Raw genomic sequence first — 14465 nt, forward strand, 5'->3', positions numbered from 1 at the left:
GCACATTAAATAAATGGCCGAAGTACACTCAAAATAATACATTTATTTGCAGAACACCCATAAAAATTGTCTAAACACACTCTAAAAACTTCCACGCTTAATCTCGCGCTAAATAGTAAGTTTAAGCCTGACGCGCACGTAAATAAGGCATGGGTGACGTTTCAAGCACCACGTGACCGAAAATAAGCGTGACATTCCTTCATACATGTAAGCGTGAGGACAATACTGCGCGTCATGGTTCGGTCTTGTGTGAGCGTGAGCGAGCCGCGTACGCGGGAGAATGCGCAAATCACACACTTAGCATCCCGCGTAGCGCTCGCGCGCGAACTTTCCATCACGCACATAACCGCGATATAACCGTCATATGTCACGTGATCTGCACGAAGCGTGGGCGAGGGAGTAAAACACTGTGAGCCTTCTCACCGTCCTGCGGGGAATACGAAACTGTTCTTGGGGAGGCTGATGAAGACCGTGGTGTTTTGAAGACTGCTTTCGGCCAGTTTTGGTGTGGATTCTCTGGCGGACTGTCACGACGTGCGTTCATTGCAGCACAGAGCCTTCGGTCTAATTGTCAGAGTTGGTGTGAATCTCCATGTTCATTTCTACAGACATTCTTGGCGTACTATGCGGGTGATGCTTGCATACAGAGTGCTACTGTGCTGAGTTTACGAGAGAAAACCCACCAAGGTCCGACGGCTCAGGAACAGCATTTCCATATGATTGGTGCGTATATTGCGACCGCTCACCTGCCATTCATGGACGATTGGAATATATAGGTAAGAATATTAGTCACGGTTCGCTCTCATTAAATTGCGGCTAACTGTTTATTTGTGATGATTGCCGGTGTCTGCTTGTGTCATGTTTGTTGCAAAATTGCCTGAACGGTGAATTTTAGTGGAAAGCGAGAACATTCTACGCGAGCAGTAGCTTTGATCGAAATAAAGAGTATAGTCAGCCTCGTGCGTTTAGACAGCGTCGTGAGTATAGTCAGCCTCGTGGTTATTTTAGGAATTTTTGAAGTCGGAACGTGCCTCGCGTTATATTCTGGTTCATGGCGCGAATGTAACATGTTTATTTGTATTAATTTCTTTTTATTCGTGAGCTGCACCGTTCTCTCCGTGCCCGCTGCCACTTCGCCTCGGGCAAGCGTATACGGCGAGCTGGGAGTTGCCACTGTGCACTTTGCACCGTGTTTCTTCTCATGGTTTAGAACGCTGCTAATGGCGCATGAATGTGGTTACGGCGTATTAATCTCAAACATCAGCAAGATTATCGGCGCTGTTGTGCAGGTGCGTCAAGCGAGTGGTCTTCGGGGTCGCGCGCTGCACCAACACGCAATCCGGAAAAGGATTTGCTGTGTTCGATTGTATCGCGGGTACTTGTACGTTGTACCGCTGTGTCTGCGGTAGTATTTAGCGCCTAATTAATGTAGATGTTCTGAGTTGTGTGTGCTCCGTATTGTGTACGTATATGCACGACAAACACATTGCTGGTTAGAAAAGTTATTTATCGAAGTACATAATTTTATGCTACCTACCTATCCTGTCTGGTATTAATTTGATCTGGTGAACGTGGCCTTCGGGCAAGGATGCCACGAGGACCGATATCTGATTCAACTAATCTCATGTGTTGTTCACCACGAAAGGTCAACAGGTAATAAAATGGCCGTTATTAAACATTACAAAGAATGAACATAAATCTTTGAGCATAATTTTCAGAAGCATATCGATGGCTGCATTATTACGCGTTAATTAACGGAAATTAAGGCACGAGCACGTTGCAAGCTTCCCGGCGAGCCGGACACCGGCTGGCGGTGGATTTTCTGTAAATTGCACAATTGAGGTGGTTCTCCGCTGCCCGTCGCTGACGTTTCTACGCTGCCGGGGAGTCCGTTGATCGCTCTAGTTGTCGCGTATGCCGCTGCCGATAAACTGAAAATGCATAATTTTGTCAGCTATTTGTCGACTGACAGTAACCTGCATCTCAGAAGCGCTGCCTGCGAGGTTGCAAACACACGTGCTACCTGCAACTTGAATTGAACTCTGAATTACGATATCTATGTGTAGCTCCGCATGTGTGACTGTGTTCAATGAACACGAATATACTCTGCCTGTTGCAAATGTACTTATGTAGCTCTTGATTTCCAGCTGCAAACCCATCTATGCCCGCACTGAGAGTTCACGTGTGACAAATTCACCTAGAATGTCATACCTGTCAAAATTTTCATCTCCATTTTATTATTGCGATAGCAATTATATGGACACTCAAAAGCAGATTTCTGCCGTCGGCGTCGCCGTCGCCGTGAGGTTCCGTATGACGTCAATGGAGATGAAATCGTGGCCGCGCGCCGCCGAACGCTGTATGTGCGAGTGAAAGGGCGCGAGGGACGCGCTCTTTCACGGGGAGTGAACGCACGGCGGAGAACAAACGCGCGTTCTGCGCCGTGCTTCCTTAAGGGCTGCAGAAGTAGGCGTCTCTTTCCTCCTTTACAATCACCATATATGTAGAGCAAACGCGCCTTCTTCCGATGCGCGAGAGGCCGTGGGGGAGGGGGGGAAGGGGGAGGGAAGGGAGGCGACGTTTAGCTGCGGCACCAAGTGCCTATTTATATCAGAGGCTCCGGCAACAGTCACCAACGCCGCACGCATTTTGAGCGAACGCGGGCAAAATGCCGACGGCGTCGACAACAGTTCGGCGCGTTGCCGGTGCTGCTGCATGTCCAAGTTTATACAGCTGATAAAGCTAATATCATTACTCCGTATATCTCTCTACAAATTTGCTATCGCAATTGATGCTTCACCTTTCAGGTGAAACTGCGACAACTTTTTGTGAATTAACCATAACTACGTTTTCTAGCTCATTTTGCTTAGCTTTTTAAATGTTTCTTCGAATGCGTTGCCAGTTGTGTTCGAATTTTCAAACCTAACGTTTATGGAGAGCATGATCGACTAAAATCACTTGCAGTTATGTGTCTCGCCTAAATGCGTTTTGCGCAATGTTCCTTTATTTTTCAGGTCGCATGTGAAAGCGAACTAAGGTTTGGAAGTAGGATTGATGAAAATGAACAAGAACTGAAAAAGTTCCTTCAGATCCGGTCGAAAATACTGAAATTTTCTGAGCCGCCATACGTCACTATAGAAGCGTGCTTGAGACCCATAGCTCGCAAAGCATGGTCTCATTATTGCGGTGAGTTAGCCCTCTTTCTCATATCGCCTAGTTCTAAAGACTTCCAGACTGCAGCACTTTAAGAGCGAACAATAGCAAAAATGTCAGAAGAAATACAATCAATGTTAAAAGCAGTGAAAAAGCAAGAGGTCATTTGTTATCGCTGTTAGTCTAAAAGAAGCGTGTTTTCACCTCTAAAGCATCATACTGTGGTGATTAAGACTTTTTTTTCAGGTACCACTAAGTGACCTTATAAGGCCTGCATTGTCTGGGGGGAGACACGGCTCCTCATCTGCAACTGTGAGCAGGAACGCATTGAGATCAGCGATGACATATCCCTACAGAAGGCACTAGTGATGTCCCTATGCCTATATTATATAAAATGTATAGCATATTCGGCAGCATATGGCCAATTTTGTGTGCTATCAATTACAAAGCCAGGAGCAATCAACGAAATATTATGGGTGCAAACAAAATTGAAGAATTTGTTCACTGCGTTGCGCATTTAAATCAAGCTCATATAAACACTTGGGCTTTGTCAGCGATCTGAAGATGTAACTCTGTAAATTTTGTTTTTAAACATCAACGTTTCGTTGTATCCTATTTTCTGGAAAATAATACTATGAATAAATGATTTACCCCAGGAAGAAATACGTGTCATATTTGTTTCGCTGCTTAGAATATTCGCGCCTTTTTTAGAAAAAGAGAGCAGTGAAAAATAATTTGATCAGCTATTTTCAGCCAGTAATCGGAGAATACCATGAGGATTTTAATGGGGGAAATGCTGTCCTGACGTCCCTATCCTGCACACGGCTCGCTATCTTCGAATGCGCGGCGCCGCAGATCACAGTTGAGAGGGCATTCATCTTTTCGTGCAAGGACATACCGAGGGGCTTGTTACGTTTTGCATTCCTTGGCGTCGTTGAAATGTGCCAGGGATTTGCAAAGCCCCTTCTTAGTGGATTAGTTTCAGTTTCACCGGTGGGAGCGTCTTGCGGCAATCTCTCTGCAGCATATTCAGCTTCTACTTCGCCGACCTGCTGCCACAGCCATAGCGTTTTGGTCCGTCTGCGCTGGCCAAACAGAAGCTAAAGAAGAGGACTGCGAAGAGCTTGGTGAGCAAAGCTCGCATCAGAGAAGCGAACGAAGCCGACGAGAGCCGGTGCTTCTTCGTTGTCCCCCGCGCACGCAGGGATGGCGGGAAGGGGGTGGGGAATGCTCCCCAACCCACCCCCCTTCCCCCCTGGGCGCCGACTCAGGAGCCATCTGTAAACGTGGAATGAATGGTCATGCCATAATAAACGTGCGAATAGGGTTCCCTCTCACGCCTACTAAGCGTGAAGAGGGGTCGCTGATCGCTCCTAGTAGGCGTGATCGGTAAGCGTGGAGAAATATTACGCTTAGTAAGCGTGTAAAAAAACTGCAAACGCACGCTATAAGCGTGGATTTTTTAGAGTGTAGATAAAGTTGGCTTCACTACACCTGCTGGAATTTCGCTTTTTAAGCCCCAAATAAGTAAAGAAAAAGTGAGCATTCCAAGTCGAAACTTCTGTGGCCTTTCAGAGTTGTGACGCAACGTATAATCATATTTAGTCATGTAGGAAGGTCCTATAGTACAGTGCACACGGAAGATGACTTGGTTAACGTTTCGGCAGGTGGTCCTGCCTTCATCGAATAATCACTCTGACGAAGGCAGGCCGGACGACCATATCGGGCTGTCCCAACTATCATGCACCAAGATTTAAAAATATGCAAATGCCACGTAGCTGGACAGAACCAAGGTAATGTTGTTTGCCGTCGCTTGGAGATACTCACATTATTTGTTGCATTCCGTCTAATTCCATAATTAGCCTGATTAATCACCTTCTGAATTAATATAATTACATGAGAAGTGTTAATGAGAAAATTGTATAGCAACATGAAAAACTCCCGATACAGCTTTCTGTTGCTCAATACCGTGCTACATAAAAGTATTTTTCCGAATGTGAAAGAAGCCCGCGAATACACGCAAAGTGCATCGAGCCGCCAGTCGCGCGGCAACTTTGCGTGTATTCGCAGGCTTCTTTCACTGGAAAGCCAATGCATTTCTCCGCAATGTTCGGGAATTAATATCTCGAAACGGGTGTCATCCTGAGAATTCGTTCCAAGTGTATCTGCCTTGCGAACTCCACGGCTAGAATGCATTTCAATTGTTTGTGCAAGTAATGTCCGCCTCTTCGAGTAGACCAGCTCATCAACTAGAAGTGTGCTATTTGCCACAGACAACCTTTAAACATTATTGAATGTGTTCACTGAAACACCCTGTATATATATATATATATATATATATATATATATATATATATATATATATATATATAGGAAAATCAGAAGCACAACTTCGCGGTTATCTTAGGTTTATTATTTACCCAACAGTTTCGGTCGGTGGACCGACCTTTTATATATATGCCGCCCTATGAGGGCCCCCCTTCACTGAAGGGAGACTTTAAGCCCTGATTGCAACATACAGAGGTAGAACGCTATGACTCGACGAAGTTCACCTCAAGTACACCTCCATCTTCCTGCTCCTGTGACCATGACACCAGACACTGGGCACTTGTCGAAAAATACGCTTAGACTCTGCTTTAAGCGTGTAGATTTCCACTTCCTCCCCTGAAAGAGGACGAACGACAATTTGTTTTTGCAGTGACAGGTCAGTCGTTGACAAGTGAGCCCGCATAGCATGCAAACTGCTCCCCTTGGACCATACGTGGGAGAAGATGGTGCCGAAGGCAAAGTGCCCATGTGCAGATATCTGCACATAAGGACATCTTAATTCACTGATATCTAGTGGGCTAAAGTCTGTGGGAGACTAGATAGCCATGGCGACGGCATAAAGAGCAATTAAGGCAGATAGTATACGCTCTGCGCGGTGCGCTGCGAGAGGATACACACGCTCACTCAGTGTCTCCAAGCTGAACTCTGATGCAGCGGTCTCTGAGAAACATGTGGATGAAGCAAGTGGGGCTGCGACTGCCGCATACCAAACATGCGGCAAATCCTTTGCACTTTGCACGACGTCTGGTCGCAGCGAACACGAGTGCCACAGCCGCGAAATACTGCGTTCGACGCGCAGCTTGCACTGTGTCCAGTTTGCTCACTTGTCGCCATAAAAAAAGATAGTAACGCGCACAGCAAAACGCGCGCTTGCCAAGGAAGGAATTTGGTACGAGGTTATTTGCAAGTCATAGGAACGCGCGAGTCCTATACAGGGTGGCCCCATCTAACGGCTCACACGATTGTTTCCTTTAGCATCAGCCAACAATTACACCGACGCCTGTAGCCATATTTACGCTGTCGTCAAGTCAGCCATTTAGTAAAATTTGTTGCTTATAATCCAATTTGACAGCGCTGCTGTCGCGCAAGCGAGGCGCGAAGGCGTGCGCTCACTTTGAATATGTTTTGCCGTATTATGTGGTACAGCACTGAAACGGGGAAATTACGAAAAAAATTTGCGGGCTGCAATAAACTATTGATGGTGATGCTTGAGAATGCAAACAACATTTTGACATTCAAGCTTCCATTTTATGTGATGATTAAATTGGCTAATTAATTTCAGCTAATAAGTTAATTAGATATGACATTAAAAAAAGGTATGGCAGTGTCGCTCTAAAGGCGAAGCTTTGACAGTCACAGCAAAGCTTAGCGTTGCTCCTCCGACTGTTCTCTAACTAGGCCCGGGTGCGACACGTTGGCGCAACGCATCACGCAAGGCAGCTGCTGCTGGCCAGGCGTGTCGCAACGCTGGCGTGACGAGGAGCGCCGTCAGTGGCGTCGCAGGCATCGCACCGCGATGGCACCGACGGGAAACCATCGGCGACCACCCAGTGACATATTATTAGATAACCCGCCACGGTGGCCGAGTGTCTACGGCGCTGCTGAGCTCGAGGTCGCGGGCTCGATCCCGGCTGCGCCGCCCACATCGATGGCGGAGGAATGCAAAAACGCTTGCGCACCGTGCATTGGGTGCACCTTAACCAGGTCGTCAAAATTAATCCGGAGCTCCCCACTACGGCGTGCCTCGTAATCAGATTGTTGTTACGGCACGTAAGACCCGAGAATGTAATTATTTTAAATTAAATACTAGATAACCTTAGCTCGAATCCTGGAAATTCATTTCAGGTGGATACGTCTTGCAAACTCACCGGCTACAATTGATAAATTGCAATATGTGTCGTAAGGTAATTAGCTAATGAGTTCATTAGTCGATTTTTGTTAATTAGTTGAATATGTGTTTCGATTTCTTATGCTACTAATGCGCGCCTCTTCGAATAACCCAGCTCAACGATAAGAATTATGCTACCTGCCACAGGCGATAGTAAAAAAAAAAAAAAATCCGTAGAGCTTAATTTTGAACACGCGGCATATTGGCTGATGTTTCACATCCTGCCGCGCTCCCTCAAAGTTTGTCACCACGAGATAAGCGCCAGCGGCACTACAGCCTTCAGAACTCCACTCGTAGCCTGAGCAGGGCATTCCGGGAAAGCTTTACGATGTGCCGCTAACTAGTACAGGTATAAAGATAAGTTGTATTACTCACAAAATGCAGATTGAATACCCATGTACACTTCGCATACCGCCCGGTCCACGCTCCTTTTTGTTATACGGCCAAGACCAAAGCATGATCTTAACCAGAATATAAATAACCGTGTTAACCAACCAACCACCATAAGACGTTAGAAGAAGGAAGACGATAATCTTGCGCATCTGGCCTTGCAAAAAAATGCCGACATTGGCCCGCGAGCGCATCCTCCTAGCGCTTCTATACTAGTGCACTGGTTGTACTATACATGTGGGAAGACGAGGTTTCACGCATCAATAACGTAGCACGCCTATTTTATACTGCACGAAATAAAACGGCGTAAGAAATTCACAGTAAGAAAGTACGCTGCGGATTGCAAAAGATCCATTTGCTTCTCTTTTGTGTAAAACAAAGCGATTTACACGTAGAAACGTTGCGTTTGTTCTAACAACGCATTTCCATGGTACGCCATCTCAAGGAGACATTTCCAGGCTGTGGGGGCGCGCCGACGTTACTTTACATAACGCTGGAATGACAACATCCACCGTCTGGACCCCTTACACCAAATCCATCCGAACCCTGGATAGCTGGGAGGCTCTGCTAAGAAATGGAAACTTGCAGGTTCATCAGGCGCTGGTCCGGCGGGCCCAAGACATAGCCATGACCATTTGGAGCCCTGGAGGACTAAGGGACCCACCCTCTATCCTTACAACAATAAAGTTCTCTCTCTCTCGAAGTATACAAGCGGCTGCTGCTTCAGTGGGCACCACCATCTTAGCCATCTGGAAAACGACATGACATGGTGACTAAATTTTATGTGCGGAATTTGTAGCTCATCGGAGATGGGAGCAGTAATGTTTTCTCGTAAAATAACGGCTGCTCTTGGTGGCATTTTGGTGTGTTGAGCTCCCCAAACAAGCCAGACAAATACATTCTACCCTCCCTCTTTTCCTCCGCCCCCCCCCCCCCATTTTTATTGCGAATCGTTCTTTGCTTCATACCACTTTGCAATATGTAGGTAGGTTCCTGTCTCGCCCCGTTTCGGGCATTTTCAAATATAAAAAAAATTGCAGCATCTTACGATGACTGCCCACAGTAATGCGCTAGCATTGAGTCAGTAGAGCGACACAGCGTATTGCCGCCGTCGAAGTGAATTATGAGGCGCGTGCTGCAGCGGTATTCCCCTTTCGCGCTTCATTGATGATGATGATTTATTGGCATCCCCTTTGAAACGGGGCGGCGACAAATAGTCACCTAGCCTGCTTGATTTAATCAGGTATACTATACATGTTCTTTATCTTGCATTTTTGTATACCTATCCTTATTTTTCTTTTTCAAAAATTTACCTTGTACCGCTGCCTATGATTTTAAGAGATCAGGTCGCATCCATCTTTTCCCTACTTTTTTTCCACCAGTACTCTAATCGTCTCTTGCTGATCTCTACGGCTGATCTGTTTATGTTTCCTTCCACTTTAAACCCAAGCGCTTCTGGGAGTTGCACGTTACCTACGGTTCTCGCTGGGTGGATCCCGTCGCATTCCATTAGGATGTGCTGAGTGGTCTCTGGATCTTTACTGCAGCATACACATGTCTCATCTAATTCCGAATATTTGTTCCGATATGTTTTCGTCCTTAGGCAACCGGCTCGAGCCTCAAATAGCAAGGCACTGCCCTTTGTGTTATCGTACAGAGTTTCCCTTCTAATTTCTTTCTTCTCATTCTTGTAAATCTCCATTGTCCTTTTCGTTTCCATTCTTTGCATCCAATTCACGGTCTCTATTTCTCTCACTTTCTTTCTGATGACCCCTGGTTGTCTATTTACAGTTTCTATTATCCTGTACTTGGTTGCCAACTTCCTTGACCTCTTCCTCCATTCTGTGTCCACGCTTTTCATGTAGAGATACTTGTGCACTTTAGCTGCCCATTTATTTTCATCCATGTTCCTGAGCCTTTCTTCAAAACTAATTTTGCTTTGTGCTTCTCTGACTTCAAAAGAGGCCCAACCCATGTCTCCATGCACTGCCTCATTTGTCGTATTACCGTGTGCTCCCAAAGCCAACCGGCCTACTGATCTTTGGTTAACTTCCAAACCCGCCAATATATCCGATTTTAAGCATATAATGGCATTTGCGAATGTTAGCGCTGGCACCATAACTCCTTTCCAGATTCCACGCACCACCTCATACTTATTGTGGCCCCACAGTGCTCTGTGTTTCATTAATGCTGCATTCCGCTTCCCCTTTATTTTCAGATTATCTTGGTGGTTGATTGAGTAATTCTTTCCTTCGTTTATGTGTACGCCGAGGTACTTATATTGCTTCACTATGGGTATTACTTGCTGTTGAATTGACACCACGAAGTTACTCGTGTGCTCATTAAAGATCATAATCCCTGATTTCTCTGTGCTAAACTTAAGGCCTAGATTTGTCGCTGCGTTCCCACAGATATTCGCAAGTATCTGTAAATCTTTTTTATTGTCCGCTAGTAGCACAATGTCGTCTGCGTACATCAGTCCAGGGATCTTCTGTTGCACCATTTGTCCATTACGCATGTAGGATAAATCAAAACCTAATTCGCTGTTTTCCAGTCGTCTTTCTATGCCCTTGACGTAAAGCGTGAACAACAATGGTGACAGAGGGCATCCTTGCTTCAATCCTTGGTGAATTCCCACCATTTCATTTCCTTTTCGGCCTTCCCATGCCACTTGTACTTGGTTGTCTCGATATATCTCCCTCAGCAGCTCCACGAAATCGTCATCTATGCCTTCGTATTGAAGAATATCCCACAACAATTCCCTGTCTACGTTGTCATAAGCTCCTTTAATATCTAGAAATGCTATCCATAAAGGTCTTTTCTGAGCTACTGAAATCTCTATGCACTGAGTTAGTACAAACATATTGTCTTCTAAGCGTCTGCCTGGCCTGAACCCATTCTGTAGTTCCCCCAATACACCGTTTTCCTCCACCCACTTCGACAGTTCTAATTTTATGGCTTGCATTGCCATTCTATATATCACCGACGTTACTGTAACTGGCCTGTACGAGCTCGTCTTATCCTTATCTCCTTTGCCTTTGTAGATAAGATTCATCTTGCTTTCACGCCATCCAACGGGAATATTCTTTGTTCTAATCACTTGCTCTATGGCATTAGTCAGCAGTGCCTTGCTTTTTGGACCGAGGTTTTTGATTAGCTGTATTGGGATTTCATCGGGTCCTGCTGCCGTGTTGTTAGGGACATTTTCTGCTGCCTTTTTTCAATAAAAGCTTTCTATGCTGAATTTTGATCTCTCAGGCCTCTCTGTTGTTGCTGGATCTGTTGTCTGAACTACGCTTTTTCTCGTACCGAAGTTATGCCTGATAACGTCTGTGATGTACCGCAGCGCATCATCGCCTTCATAGATGTTACCGTCTTCATCCCTTATAGCCGTTTGCGAGTTTCTAGTTGGAGCTCCGAGTGCTTTTATATGGTTCCAGAATCTTTTTGGGGCGCCTTTGTCTCTTTGTGAATGTTATGCACCCAACGTTCACTTGCGCATTTAATTTTCTCTTGCACGAGCTCACTCGCAACCCTTTTCTTTTCTCGGTACGTATTCCATCTAAGGAGCACCTCTTCTTCTTGTAATCCCAACTTTTTGGCTTCTCGATGAACCCTAGATGCCTCTTTACGCTCTTCTATAGCTTGTTTAATTTCCTTGTTCCACCACTTACGTGGTTTCCTCTTTCCAATCCAACAATTGTATTGCCGTGTCCGCCTTATTTCATGCTGCATAACCTCCACCAGTTCCTTATATTCCCAGACTGCTGTAGGAAAAGCCTCAATTTTCTTCTCTATGTTGTTTGCGATCTCTGTTATTTGCTCGTCATTCATTTTTAAAAACTCTGAGGCTATTGGTTCATGTTCTGCGCTGGTATCTCTCCCAAACTTTAATGCTAAACGTCTATGATCGCTTCCCAGGCTATTTTTTCCATTTTCGTCTATTATCATTTGGTCCAGTTGTTCGTAGGCCATTTCTGAGACTAAGGCGTAGTCGATACATGACTGCCTGTTTCCGCATTGCCACGTTACCTGTCCATGACACTTATTCTCCCTGTTAACTACTATAAGGTTCTGTTCATCACACAAATCCAGCACTAGAGAGCCGTTGTAATCAGTATATCCGTCTAAATCGTCCATGTGCGCGTTCATATCTCCCACTAATATCACCTGGCCCGAGTTACTGAACTCATTAATATCGCTTCTAATGCAATCGACCAATTCCTTATTTTTTTCCCTGCTATGACTACCTGTCCACAGGTAAGCTACTCCCAGCCACGTCTTTTTACCTTGCCATGTACCACTAATCCATAAATGCTCTTTACATGTCTCGTTTACCCTTCGCCACTTCAGACCTCGCCTAATTAGTACGCCTACGCCTCCGCCTTTCCTTGACCCGGTCATTCTGTTGCACCCTTCCCATACAAAGTTGTCAATAACAGGCGGCTGCTCCAAATCTCGTAGATGCGTTTCGGTCAAGGCGTACACACTAATCGCTTCATCATTCAGTTGCGTTTGAATTTCCAGCCATTTTTCCTGCTTACGACCACCCTGCATGTTAATGTAGCAAATTTTACCTTCTCTATTCTTATCCTTTCTGCGTCTTTTCCTGACTCCTGGTCGCCTAATTCTGCCATTTACTGGTGTTTCGCTATGTTCAATACTTAAGGTGGCGGTCCCACTCCGGCGGCACGCGCTCGGCATTTTAGTCATTGTTTGCGGACGCACTGTGCTTCCTGCGCTCATTGGACAAATGTGAACTTTATTTCGTTGGAAAGCTTACTTTGTGCGCTTTCCAATGATACCTAGTATTATTGTCTAGCCTGAAGCGTCATCTAACGGCAGTCAAAACAGTGGGAGCAAAAAACGGCGTTTTTGCTGTACTAGTCTCCGCTGTACTGCCATTCCGACTAAACTGTTGAACATAACAAAATGAAATTTGCTGTGTCTTTAAATGAAATGTCATACAAGGTTTCTATGAAGAGAAATTGCGTGTAAAGCAATTAGAAATTTATATAGGCGCCAATAAAAATGGGCAATACTACAAAAGTTTATGAATGAATATCTTCATTCATTCCCGCCTAAAAAAGCTACAGCTCGTGCCGCGAATCGATTTCCGACCGGTGTTGCTACACTTTCACTAAAATGTATCCCGTCACGCACAAAAGCGCCTTCGCGGCCTGCTCGGTGCACTTCACGGTTGATGTCAATGACCGTAAAATTCATTGCTTTAGCTAGAGTCCAAATTTCCCTGTTTACTGCAAGAACTGCCCTTTCAATTTTATAACCCTGCCTTTCAACCTCTGGCACCGTGCACACCGCGATTTGTACTTCTTTTGAAACATTCCGCAGGTCGGTGACCCCTTTGGCTATTTGCTTTGTGATTCCTGCTCCTCGTCCGTTCAGTACGTCAATCACTCCGCCCATTATCACCACTAGGTGTCTCTCCTCCATTGTGTCCCACATGCGTTCCTTGGCCTTCGCGATCACCTCTCTAATCGGCTTTCCCGGAAGCGCGCTAACCTGGACTCGTTCGTCTGCCCCTACCCTCTCTGCTATCGCCGGTTCTACTTTACGCATGTTGGAATCCCCAACAAAGACAACTCGACGCTTTCCTTCCCCCTCACCGCCGAAAGCTGCCCCCGAAGTCACAATGCCCTCCCCTCCTTTCTTATTCTTGCCCTTGGCTTTGTTTTCTTCCCCGGCCGCGTCAGTGGTATCCCCTTCGTGATTATCACTGACGTTTCCGCCACTGCTTCCCGGCGTGGCGGGTTCGGCTGTCTCTGCACTCGCATCGGAGCCAGCTCCGTTCGCGGTGCTCGCCTCGATGCGTTCATCATTGCTTTGCAGAATGGTGGCGCTCAGCTGGATTTCTGCGTTAGCTAGCTTTTCTTCTGCCTCCTTCCTCTGCTTCTGCTCGATTTGAAGTTCCTTTTCTAGCTTTCCAACCCGCTTAGCTAACTTATCCTTGTCTTGCTCTAGGCGGTCTAGCCGCGACCCTAGCACACACATCCTACAGATAAAATCTGCACCATTCGCTTCGCGTGCTGATTTAAACCGCGTTTCTTCCAGCGCGTAGGAACGCTCGCACTCAGAACAACGCACGCGTGGGTTCCCCCTAGTACCAACCATCATCTCGTACTAACAAGGCGTAGATGTGGAAAAGAAAAAAAAATTTCTTTACCTACTTTTATCTAAGCGAGAAGACCAAGAAAGTGAGAAAGCATTAAAATAATTTATAAAGATTGTTTGGCTAAGCTAACCCTCCTAAAAAAACCAAAAGTGAAATATAGAATAACAAAACTTATCTCTTTGGCACGCTGCTCCTGCTGCGCTGAAATGGCACCTCGACTCGACACGTCCGCTCCCGTCGGCTTCACTCGTGAGAGTGAAGCCGACGGGAGCGGACGTGTCGACCTTCCCTAAGAACACTCGGCGCCATCTAGCGCCGTCGCCGCGAAGCCTGCGCATGGCCTCTGAAATCCATGGCGAACCGGTTCGTGCGAACCACGGAGGAAGGAAAAATATAGGAGGGAGCATTACGTCACGCAGCCAGCCTTGGCAAGCGAACGCATCGTGTAGCCAGCAGTGGTGGCCCAACACGTGACCTCTTGCGTTGAGATCACGGAGAATCGAGATTTGCCGAGACGTCTGATTAACGGTAGTTTTTATTCGTTTCGCGCTCGGCCGGCAGCTGCTCACATGC

The sequence above is a fragment of the Dermacentor silvarum genome, chromosome 1 (genome assembly GCF_013339745.2).
Source record: "Dermacentor silvarum isolate Dsil-2018 chromosome 1, BIME_Dsil_1.4, whole genome shotgun sequence".
In the NCBI taxonomy this organism is placed as follows: Eukaryota; Metazoa; Arthropoda; class Arachnida; order Ixodida; family Ixodidae; genus Dermacentor; species Dermacentor silvarum.